A 12141-nucleotide genomic window follows, 5' to 3' on the forward strand; every position below is an offset into this window, starting at 1 on the left:
ACTCAAATAAGAAAAATGGGATATTATGGGAAGTGTAATTTTTCTAAAATGTGTTAGAAAGGTAGAAGAGAGGCCTATGCTTAGCAGTGGGCGATAAAGAGCTGATATGATGATGATAAAACATCCTCATGTTTTATGCCTTTCTTACAAACACACAAGTCAAAATGACAGATAAATCTAACGTTTAATAGCTAATTGAGACGTGTAGCGCGTTTATAAATAACGCCACATAAAGGATAACTCACGTTAGAAAGGCCCGGGTGCGGGCCGAGGCATGCCTCCTTCGTTTTCTATGTAAAGCATCACGTGATCACCGGTCACCTGTCATAGAAAATGAAGTGCCCGCACCCATACACTTCCTAACGGTTAAATAATTTGGCTTTTCCTCTAGTACTGTTGTGTGTTCAATATACCCCATTCACATCCTGGTAGCAAACAGTAAACATTAGTGTTGGTAGGAACTCGAGTCTTTTGAGTCTAAATTTGAAGATTAGAACTCGTTTTTACGAAACTGTGCTCTAAAAAACATCCGTTTTCGAGTCGAGTCTTCGAGTCTTATTATAGAGTAGCGTCTAAGTTTTATCTAATGCTAACTCAAAATTTTCTTGTGTATAAAATGCAATTTTCTCATCAGTTTTTGAACAACAAAGAGAGCCTTTACCCAGCTGTTGTGGTGAAAAATATTTAATCAAATCGCGGCAAGCAATTTACAAACACAGTGCCATCGACATCAAACTAGCACATGCACTCTAAGTAAGACATCAACCCGACGTTTTGACCTATACAAAAGGGTCAACTATAAAAACATTGATTTGCATAGACAACACATCTCGGAATATGAAGAATCATCGTTGTTCAATTATCAAGACCATTCGAACCGTGTTGCATAGCGGTCCGTAGATTCGCATCGGCGCTGGCATTTCGGCTGACAAATGCTGCTATGGGTTACGGCTGCCAAGTGTGGAGGAGGCTTTTGATAAATAGTAGTGATGTACCGACTATTGATTTGGCCGACTAGCCGACTAATCGGCGTTCGAATGGCTGATTAGTCGGCCGACTAGTCGGCTAGTCGGCCAGATCATTAGTTTAGTCAAATAGTGAATCAATATTGGAGCAGCAGCGACATATATCGACCTATAGTCTGTATCTTTAGGTATTAAAATAAAAGTAAACAATTTTTATATTTCCGGGTAGTTATAAACTTATAACATTTATTGGTTAACCAACAAAATCCAAAACCGACTGGATCAGTTACTGGACGACCTGACTTTAGTCCACATTATTTGATCATGTAATGTTTTCATCTACTCTCAACTGGATACTAGTACTTTTATTTAACCTACAATGACCGACACCCGACCTATACAAAAGGGTCAACTGTAAAAACATTGATTTGCATAGACAACACATCTCGGAATATGAAGAATCATCGTTGTTCAATTATCAAGACCATTCGAACCGTGTTGCATAGCGGTCCGTAGATTCGCATCGGCGCTGGCATTTCGGCTGACAAATGCTGCTATGGGTTACGGCTGCCAACTGTGGAGGTGGCTTTTGATAAATAGTAGTGATGTACCGACTATTGATTTGGCCGACTAGCCGACTAATCGGCGTTCGAATGGCTGATTAGTCGGCCGACTAGTCGGCTAGTCGGCCAGATCATTAGTTTAGTCAAATAGTGAATCAATATTGGAGCAGCAGCGACATATATCGACCTATAGTCTGTATCTTTAGGTATTAAAATAAAAGTAAACAATTTTTATATTTCCGGGTAGTTTTAAACTTATAACATTTATTGGTTAACCAACAAAATCCAAAACCGCCTGGATCAGTTACTGGACGACCTGACTTTAGTCCACATTATTTGATCATGTAATGTTTTCATCTACTCTCAACTGGATACTAGTACTTTTATTTAACCTACAATGACCGACACCCGACCTATACAAAAGGGTCAACTGTAAAAACATTGATTTGCATAGACAACACATCTCGGAATATGAAGAATCATCGTTGTTCAATTATCAAGACCATTCGAACCGTGTTGCATAGCGGTCCGTAGATTCGCATCGGCGCTGGCATTTCGGCTGACAAATGCTGCTATGGGTTACGGCTGCCAACTGTGGAGGTGGCTTTTGATAAATAACAAATCAATTTAAAAGTAGAAAAATTACTGTCTTGGGTGAGACTTGAACTCACGGCCTCTGGATCGAGACTTCATAGCATCGTTCGCAGACGTTTCTGCTTGTTTTTTATTGTTAGCCTACTTTGGTGTCCCACTGCTGGGCAAAGGCCTCCCCTCGTTTTCGCCACTCGACCCTGTCATCGGCACTTTCTGCTTGAAAAAAAAAATGCAAATTATTTGGGAAGCTCAGCGCTACATATAGATCGTTCTAGCCTTCTTTTAACGATGGGGAAAGGCGTTAACGTAGGTATGCCACCTGGCCCGGGGGAATCAGGCGCGATGACGGACTAACCAGAAGGACTACATCACATCTAGCGTCTTTCGAGCGTCGGCGTCTGACAACTCTATGGCCACTGCTCGACGCAACGTCGACGCAACTGCGCAGCGACGTCATATTCCATAGCGCTGACCAGAGCGGCTACCGCGAAAACCGAAATACGCAAATTGCGGGGATCTTTCTCTTTTACTCCAATGAAGGCGTAATTAGCGTGACAGAGAAAAATCCCCGCAATTTGCGAACTTCGATTTTTTGCGGTTATAGCCCAGACGCCGACGCTCGAAAGACGCTAGATGTGGGGGGGGGGGGGCTAAAACCACCAACGAATACCGACTCCGCCTTGTAGAGGACCGAAGATCCCGGAGATCGATCTAGCCCTAAACTAAGCAAAGTGTGTACTATATCCAACCAACTCGATTAATAGTCACATAACATGAAATTTTACATGAACAACTCGATGACATGGCATGACTAATAACGTACATTTTAAGTGTGGTGCTAGGTTTCATTGCTAGAAGTTGTAAATCAAAGAAATTACAGCGTTACATAACTTCTACTTCTCTATTTTTTTGTTCGATACGTGATTCACAAAAATAATTTTGTAAGGACATTGACATTAAGAGTGACATTCCATTTCCAACTGCAGCTGCAATACTGTTCATTTTACTATGGAAATTGACAATGACAGCGACGCGTTTCCATAGTAAAATGAACAGTATTGCAGCTGCAGTTGGAAATGGAATGTCACTCTAACTTTGTTGCAGGGATAACTTGATACGACACTATTATTCCTATACACCGTGTTTTTTTTGATTTCCGTTAATTTCAAGGGTGCATTCCTGAGCTTAAATTAAGTAACTTTCTCAAAGACACCGATGTTCTAATTAACTCCATTTTGGAGATAATCAATAATTTATTTTTTTCCTATAAGGCCTCTACAAGCGTGTACACTTGCCTTAGGGCTGGTTTACATATTGGTTAGTGTTAAGAATGAGTTCATACATTTGCTAATAAACTTAAGTACAATCTCGGTCGATCGATATTCGAAATGACATTGATATGTCACAGATTTCAATTGTTTGGTTGAGTTAAATGTAATGCCCGTGTTACAACAACGTTATATGCTACATTTAATTACTTTTTAAACTTAATTTTTTCTTTAAAAAAAAGCAAAAAAATATTTTTTTTTTTTAAATTAACTATGCCAATTAGTTCACTTAAACGTTCTTAACCATACCCCGAAGTTAACGGAATTCAATAAAAACACGGTGTATAGTCGGTTCAGCTATTGTGTAGTTTAGAGGGAATATATAGGCACACGCACACATATATGTAGGTCCGAGATACAATAAGGGACACAAGTAACTGATGACTTACACTTTGCTCAGAGCATGAAATGGAGATGGGCCGGTCATGTGGCAAGGTTTAACTACGGGAGGTGGACAGGAAAGGTGACCAAATGGAGGGGGCACCAGGGCTTTAGAAAGAATGGATATCCTCTAGCCAGGCAGGACGAGATCAATTGTTGCCACTGCAGGTAAAGAATGGCAAAGTGGCCAAATGGAAACAGCTGAATGAGACTTTCACCCAGAAGGGTTCTACAGTAGAAAAATCAAAATAAAATCTTAAAATAATATAAATAACTTAAAAATACAATTCTCTGTAGAAAAATGAACGAAACTAAAACAGGATGCTGTTTTAGCTTTATTGCAGTCGGGTAATTAAATTAAAATAAAGCCTTCTCCACACCACCGATCACCAATGTACGCGCACAGACAAGGTTCCCACGGCGGATCGCACCAAACTCTGATGCAATTCCAGTGTCTAATGTCAGAGGTTTTCGTTTTTTGTACACCGTTAGCCTGTGCGGGTGGCTCAAGCATAAACAGTAGCGGGGGCGGAAGCGATTTCGAAACAAATTAGGTGGATCACACTCAATTCTAAGGGACATCCAGTACCTTTTCATTCTTGTAGTCCTCGAGAGGTGCAAAGATAAGTGGGAGTGGAGGCGAAAGCGATAGCCGACAAAATAAGGATAGTATTACATTGTGATTCGAGTGCCTAATATCAGAGGTTTTCGTTTAAAAATAAGCGGAAGCGGAGATAGAAGTGAGAGCGCGATTAATAATTAATTAATTAAAAATTAAGGAGGGTTATAGGACAATTCGAACGTACTCTGACATCTAAATGATGTTATTTTTAGGGTTCCGTACCCAAAGGGTAAAACGGGACCCTATTACTAAGACTTCGCTGTCCGTCCGTCTGTCCGTCTGTCTGTCACCAGGCTGTATCTCACGAACCGTGATAGCTAGACAGTTGAAATTTTCACAGATGATGTATTTCTATTGCCGCTATAACAACAAATACTAAAAACAGAATAAAATAAAGATTTAAGTGGGGCTCCCATACAGCAAACGTGATTTTTGACCAAAGTTAAGCAACGTCGGGCGTGGTCAGTACTTGGATGGGTGACCGTTTTCTTTTTGCATTTTTTCCGTTTTTTTTTGCTTTATGGTACGGAACCCTTCGTGCGCGAGTCCGACTCGCACTTGCCCGGTTTTTGGTTTTAGCACAAGTACAGACAAAATAAACAATATACGAAGTAGTCTGTCGTACCTACCTTACTACCGCTGCTAGTCAGTCGTCGAGACTGTTCTTTAACATCGACAGAGCGCCAAAAAGTTGATCGCTAGATGCTAATCACTTCGTCTTAGTCACTACATCTCTCAGGGACGGGTCGCAGATCAACACAAGTATTCTTTAACCTGAGTCCCGAAACGTACGCTCAGAGCGTCACACGCTACAAATGAAGCAGTCAGCAAGCGTGCACGCTCGTGACGCTCAGAGCGACTACAGAGACACCGCTAGTCGCTAGTCACTTGCTAGTCAGCCGCTAGTGCAGCTAGTGCATTGTGCGCTCAGGGACGGGTCGCGGGTCGACGCGATTGTTCTCTAACACCGGCACAGTCCTACATACTACATTGTATAGGTGCAGACACCATCAAATATATCTGAGCGGCCAAGGAGCTCAAAAATATCTGAACGTGCACTTCAACGTCAACGTCAGATCTTTGTGAACACTTTGGTCGTTCGGATATACTTATCCGTACCCATAAGTGAAGAACATCGATTTAATTATTAGTAGGTGGAGGTAAGGCAAACAATCTCAATGTACCAAAAGGTCTTCGGCAAAAAAAATAGATGGCCCCACAATAGCTAGAATACTTATTTGATAAAAAATGTCAAAACATTGACAACGCACTAGAGTTAAGCCCCGAAAAGTCTGCAGCGATTTTGATAGCCTCCGCAGTGCCAGTGTTATTTATATGTCATAATTTCATAGAAGTTTGACGTTTAAAATTAATACTTGCACTGCGTGGGCTATTAAATCCGCTGCAGACTTTTCTTGGTCTGAGTCTACACTCCGTCAATAACGCCTACGTTCTTAGCTACTAGCGCTACGGTGAAGAGATTTGGAACTGTTATTTATAGCTGACAGCTGGACATTATGTCATGATTTTATCGACATCAACGTCATCAACTTATAAGGTAGAAGTACTAGTGCTCGACGCTGCACTAGTATTCGACATGGGAACGTTATGTCAAAGTAATATAAGTTAAATTTGAACGGCAAAGATTTATCTGTATTCAAATTTAATCCTTGTCACTTTGACATAAAATGCCCATATCGAATATCAGTGCTTATAGTAAGCACTGCACCTTAGTAAGTTTCACTTGTCCTCGTACTTTTTAAACGTCAAATCAAAATGCACCCGTCAAACCAAGATATCGGCACTACTTAAAAAAAACTCGTAACTTCTTCTGTCAAACAAAATAGAAATATAGTATCTATGTATGTGATGCATACAGAGTTACTACCTTTCAACTTTCAGTAGCAGTGTGAGATACGACATTTTTTCAAAGTAGTACCGATATGATATGTCTGTGCCAAGATCTGTAGATATCTCTATTAATTAATTGATAACTGATCAATTAATTTGGTAACTGATTAGTGATTATCTACCGATCTTAGCAACTATTTAAAAAGGTTAATGACGTTAATGTGCCTTATTCCGTCATAGGAGTTATTTCGTCCACGAGCGTATATTTCCTTGATTTACAATCGAAGGAAAAAATAGTAGTTTGTGTTACAAGGGATCAAAATGATATATTTCCGGCAAGGGCGCTCATTGAATCCTGAATGAAGCGATGGATTATGAAGTACAATCCTGAGCGTAATGAGGGATTCAAGTGTTAACGCCCAAGACAAAATAATTTTGATACTGTGTGACACATACTGCTTTGAACATAACATCAACTATGAGGAAAATAAAAAAAATCTTAGTGTTGACACAATCATATTTATTCAGTTTCCACAGAACTCCTCAATTAGTTTGAATTAATTTAAGTTAAAAAAAGTGTCCTACTAGAACAGAAAAGTGCCACTTTGATCCCCCCTAGCAGGGAGGAAAAGTTCCACTTTGATCCCTCCTATAGCGGGGAAGAAAAAGCCCTTTTCCGAATAGGTGATGTGAAAAAACCAATTGATTTTGATTGCTGAAACTAAAAGCAATCGTTGCTTTGTCGAAGAAATTATCAATGTTGTTCGTTGTTCGAGAAAAACTCTAGTGGACGGACTCACAAGACGCAAACGACATGACTACTGAGACAAACCAAAAGCTGATTTTTGCTACAAGTTTAATTTTTCCCCTTTAGTCTAGTTTTTCCCCTTTCCTCTAAATCTGTAAAAGGCAATAGAGTTAGATTAAGAAAAGTCTGCAGCGGACTTGATAGCCCACGCAGTGCAAGTGTCACTTATACGTCATAATTTCATAGAAGTTTGACGTTTAAAATAACACGTGCACTGCGTGGGCTATCAAATCCGCTGCAGACTTTTCATGGACTGACTCTACAGTTGGTGTTTCTACACTTAGGGAATCGAAAGCGGCAAAAATATTGATTGACCCTATCGTTTCTCTCCTTCACTTTCGAGACAGTTTTTTCTCGAAGTCTGAAAGATACACACGATTACAATGGCGTCAATAGCGAATAATGGTTTTATTGTTTTAGCCATCTTACTTACCATCACCTTTGTTTCTCATTGTTTTAAACGTGAATAAATTAAACGAAAATTGCTACTTGCTTTTGCAATAAGTTGCGGCTTCGAATCCTTTGTAAAGAGGGAGTCTTATTATTTTGTACCCCTTGCGTTTGACACTACTGGGTGTTGGGGGCCGGAGGCTATTGCTTATTAGGGAAGTGGGACATCGAATTAGGGAGAGGGGGTTCGCCAACGTGGCAACGCGGCTAGTGTGACGGCTACCTTTGCGCCAGGGACAACTCTTTGGCTTTGTAACTAGACTCAATTCTTAAAGTTATTATTGAAAATTTTGTATTGACATTTGTTGAATAAAAAAAACAAGATGTTACAGGACTAGATAATTGAATTCGTTATAATTTAAGTATGTATAAGTTTTGATAACGTTGTATCAATTGGTAATTTATTTCGATTCATTCATCTTTGGATATTCCTAAATCACAATAAACTCTTAAACTAAGTTTTCATACGATTCTTGGAATTAAGCAACCATTCCCCATATACACACTTGTGGAGCTCCAGGAAATGAGCGATGTCAATATTTATTCTTAAATTTAGTTGTTGTATTGCTGATGCTGTCCTGATAAAAACGTTGAATTCGTTACGCTGTTTCTTACGAAGCGAACAACTCGCGAACGCGACGCGGCGCGGCGGGCCCAAGGCGTTCGCGTTCGTAATGAGATCGCCAACGTAGGACGCTTCTATAGGTATCAAAGGATTGATTCACCCCGTGCCGCATCGCTTCGCTTCGCGTTCGCGTGTTGTTCGCCTACTAGTGTAGTAAATGAAGCAAGTTGTTGTATGGAAACCCATGCATTAATTTCTCAGTCGATGAAATTTTGCTAGGTTATTGTATAGTTTGAGCCGAAACTAACATATAAATATCCAAAAAAAAACACTCCTAACTTAGGTATTTATACGTAAAAATACAAATCTGTTTATATATTGAACCGAGTAATTCCTCCGTCCAAAATTATTTTACCAAATAAGTTATTTGTATCAGTATGTGATACTAGAAAAAAATCTAAAACTTTTGTCAAACATGAGAATATTTTTTTTATGATAATTCCTTTTTTGACGCTGATTTTCATCGGAAAATTGCTCTGCCATTTTTTCCTTCTTATATGATCTTAGAATATAATTTGGCGTAGTGTGTACGAAAATCCAAAAAAAAAATGCATACCCAAGTTTATGTATTTTAGAACTATTAAAAACTGAGAGTGGAAAATTTCTCAGCCTGATTTCTTTTTAAATATATACTAAGTAGTCACGTATATACTTAAATCCAAAATATCCAAAAGAACTATCATCCCTTGTACACTCGCACTTGCCCGGTTTTTGGTTTTAGCACAAGTACAGACAAAATAAACAATATACGAAGTAGTCTGTCGTACCTACCTTACTACCGCTGCTAGTCAGTCGTCGAGACTGTTCTTTAACATCGACAGAGCGCCAAAAAGTTGATCGCTAGATGCTAATCACTTCGTCTTAGTCACTACATTTCTCAGGGACGGGTCGCAGATCAACACAAGTATTCTTTAACCTGAGTCCCGAAACGTACGCTCAGAGCGTCACACGCTACAAATGAAGCAGTCAGCAAGCGTGCACGCTCGTGACGCTCAGAGCGACTACAGAGACACCGCTAGTCGCTAGTCACTTGCTAGTCAGCCGCTAGTGCAGCTAGTGCATTGTGCGCTCAGGGACGGGTCGCGGGTCGACGCGATTGTTCTCTAACACCGGCACAGTCCTACATACTACATTGTATAGGTGCAGACACCATCAAATATATCTGAGCGGCCAAGGAGCTCAAAAATATCTGAACGTGCACTTCAACGTCAACGTCAGATCTTTGTGAACACTTTGGTCGTTCGGATATACTTATCCGTACCCATAAGTGAAGAACATCGATTTAATTATTAGTAGGTGGAGGTAAGGCAAACAATCTCAATGTACCAAAAGGTCTTCGGCAAAAAAAATAGATGGCCCCACAATAGCTAGAATACTTATTTGATAAAAAATGTCAAAACATTGACAACGCACTAGAGTTAAGCCCCGAAAAGTCTGCAGCGATTTTGATAGCCTCCGCAGTGCCAGTGTTATTTATATGTCATAATTTCATAGAAGTTTGACGTTTAAAATTAATACTTGCACTGCGTGGGCTATTAAATCCGCTGCAGACTTTTCTTGGTCTGAGTCTACACTCCGTCAATAACGCCTACATTCTTAGCTACTAGCGCTACGGTGAAGAGATTTGGAACTGTTATTTATAGCTGACAGCTGGACATTATGTCATGATTTTATCGACATCAACGTCATCAACTTATAAGGTAGAAGTACTAGTGCTCGACGCTGCACTAGTATTCGACATGGGAACGTTATGTCAAAGTAATATAAGTTAAATTTGAACGGCAAAGATTTATCTGTATTCAAATTTAATCCTTGTCACTTTGACATAAAATGCCCATATCGAATATCAGTGCTTATAGTAAGCACTGCACCTTAGTAAGTTTCACTTGTCCTCGTACTTTTTAAACGTCAAATCAAAATGCACCCGTCAAACCAAGATATCGGCACTACTTAAAAAAAACTCGTAACTTCTTCTGTCAAACAAAATAGAAATATAGTATCTATGTATGTGATGCATACAGAGTTACTACCTTTCAACTTTCAGTAGCAGTGTGAGATACGACATTTTTTCAAAGTAGTACCGATATGATATGTCTGTGCCAAGATCTGTAGATATCTCTATTAATTAATTGATAACTGATCAATTAATTTGGTAACTGATTAGTGATTATCTACCGATCTTAGCAACTATTTAAAAAGGTTAATGACGTTAATGTGCCTTATTCCGTCATAGGAGTTATTTCGTCCACGAGCGTATATTTCCTTGATTTACAATCGAAGGAAAAAATAGTAGTTTGTGTTACAAGGGATCAAAATGATATATTTCCGGCAAGGGCGCTCATTGAATCCTGAATGAAGCGATGGATTATGAAGTACAATCCTGAGCGTAATGAGGGATCAAGTGTTAACGCCCAAGACAAAATAATTTTGATACTGTGTGACACATACTGCTTTGAACATAACATCAACTATGAGGAAAATAAAAAAAATCTTAGTGTTGACACAATCATATTTATTCAGTTTCCACAGAACTCCTCAATTAGTTTGAATTAATTTAAGTTAAAAAAAGTGTCCTACTAGAACAGAAAAGTGCCACTTTGATCCCCCCTAGCAGGGAGGAAAAGTTCCACTTTGATCCCTCCTATAGCGGGGAAGAAAAAGCCCTTTTCCGAATAGGTGATGTGAAAAAACCAATTGATTTTGATTGCTGAAACTAAAAGCAATCGTTGCTTTGTCGAAGAAATTATCAATGTTGTTCGTTGTTCGAGAAAAACTCTAGTGGACGGACTCACAAGACGCAAACGACATGACTACTGAGACAAACCAAAAGCTGATTTTTGCTACAAGTTTAATTTTTCCCCTTTAGTCTAGTTTTTCCCCTTTCCTCTAAATCTGTAAAAGGCAATAGAGATTAGATTAAGAAAAGTCTGCAGCGGACTTGATAGCCCACGCAGTGCAAGTGTCACTTATACGTCATAATTTCATAGAAGTTTGACGTTTAAAATAACACGTGCACTGCGTGGGCTATCAAATCCGCTGCAGACTTTTCATGGACTGACTCTACAGTTGGTGTTTCTACACTTAGGGAATCGAAAGCGGCAAAAATATTGATTGACCCTATCGTTTCTCTCCTTCACTTTCGAGACAGTTTTTTCTCGAAGTCTGAAAGATACACACGATTACAATGGCGTCAATAGCGAATAATGGTTTTATTGTTTTAGCCATCTTACTTACCATCACCTTTGTTTCTCATTGTTTTAAACGTGAATAAATTAAACGAAAATTGCTACTTGCTTTTGCAATAAGTTGCGGCTTCGAATCCTTTGTAAAGAGGGAGTCTTATTATTTTGTACCCCTTGCGTTTGACACTACTGGGTGTTGGGGGCCGGAGGCTATTGCTTATTAGGGAAGTGGGACATCGAATTAGGGAGAGGGGGTTCGCCAACGTGGCAACGCGGCTAGTGTGACGGCTACCTTTGCGCCAGGGACAACTCTTTGGCTTTGTAACTAGACTCAATTCTTAAAGTTATTATTGAAAATTTTGTATTGACATTTGTTGAATAAAAAAAACAAGATGTTACAGGACTAGATAATTGAATTCGTTATAATTTAAGTATGTATAAGTTTTGATAACGTTGTATCAATTGGTAATTTATTTCGATTCATTCATCTTTGGATATTCCTAAATCACAATAAACTCTTAAACTAAGTTTTCATATGATTCTTGGAATTAAGCAACCATTCCCCATATACACACTTGTGGAGCTCCAGGAAATGAGCGATGTCAATATTTATTCTTAAATTTAGTTGTTGTATTGCTGATGCTGTCCTGATAAAAACGTTGAATTCGTTACGCTGTTTCTTACGAAGCGAACAACTCGCGAACGCGACGCGGCGCGGCGGGCCCAAGGCGTTCGCGTTCGTAATGAGATCGCCAACGTAGGACGCTTCTAT

The sequence above is a fragment of the Cydia fagiglandana genome, chromosome 9 (assembly GCF_963556715.1).
Source record: "Cydia fagiglandana chromosome 9, ilCydFagi1.1, whole genome shotgun sequence".
NCBI classification, from domain to species: Eukaryota; Metazoa; Arthropoda; class Insecta; order Lepidoptera; family Tortricidae; genus Cydia; species Cydia fagiglandana.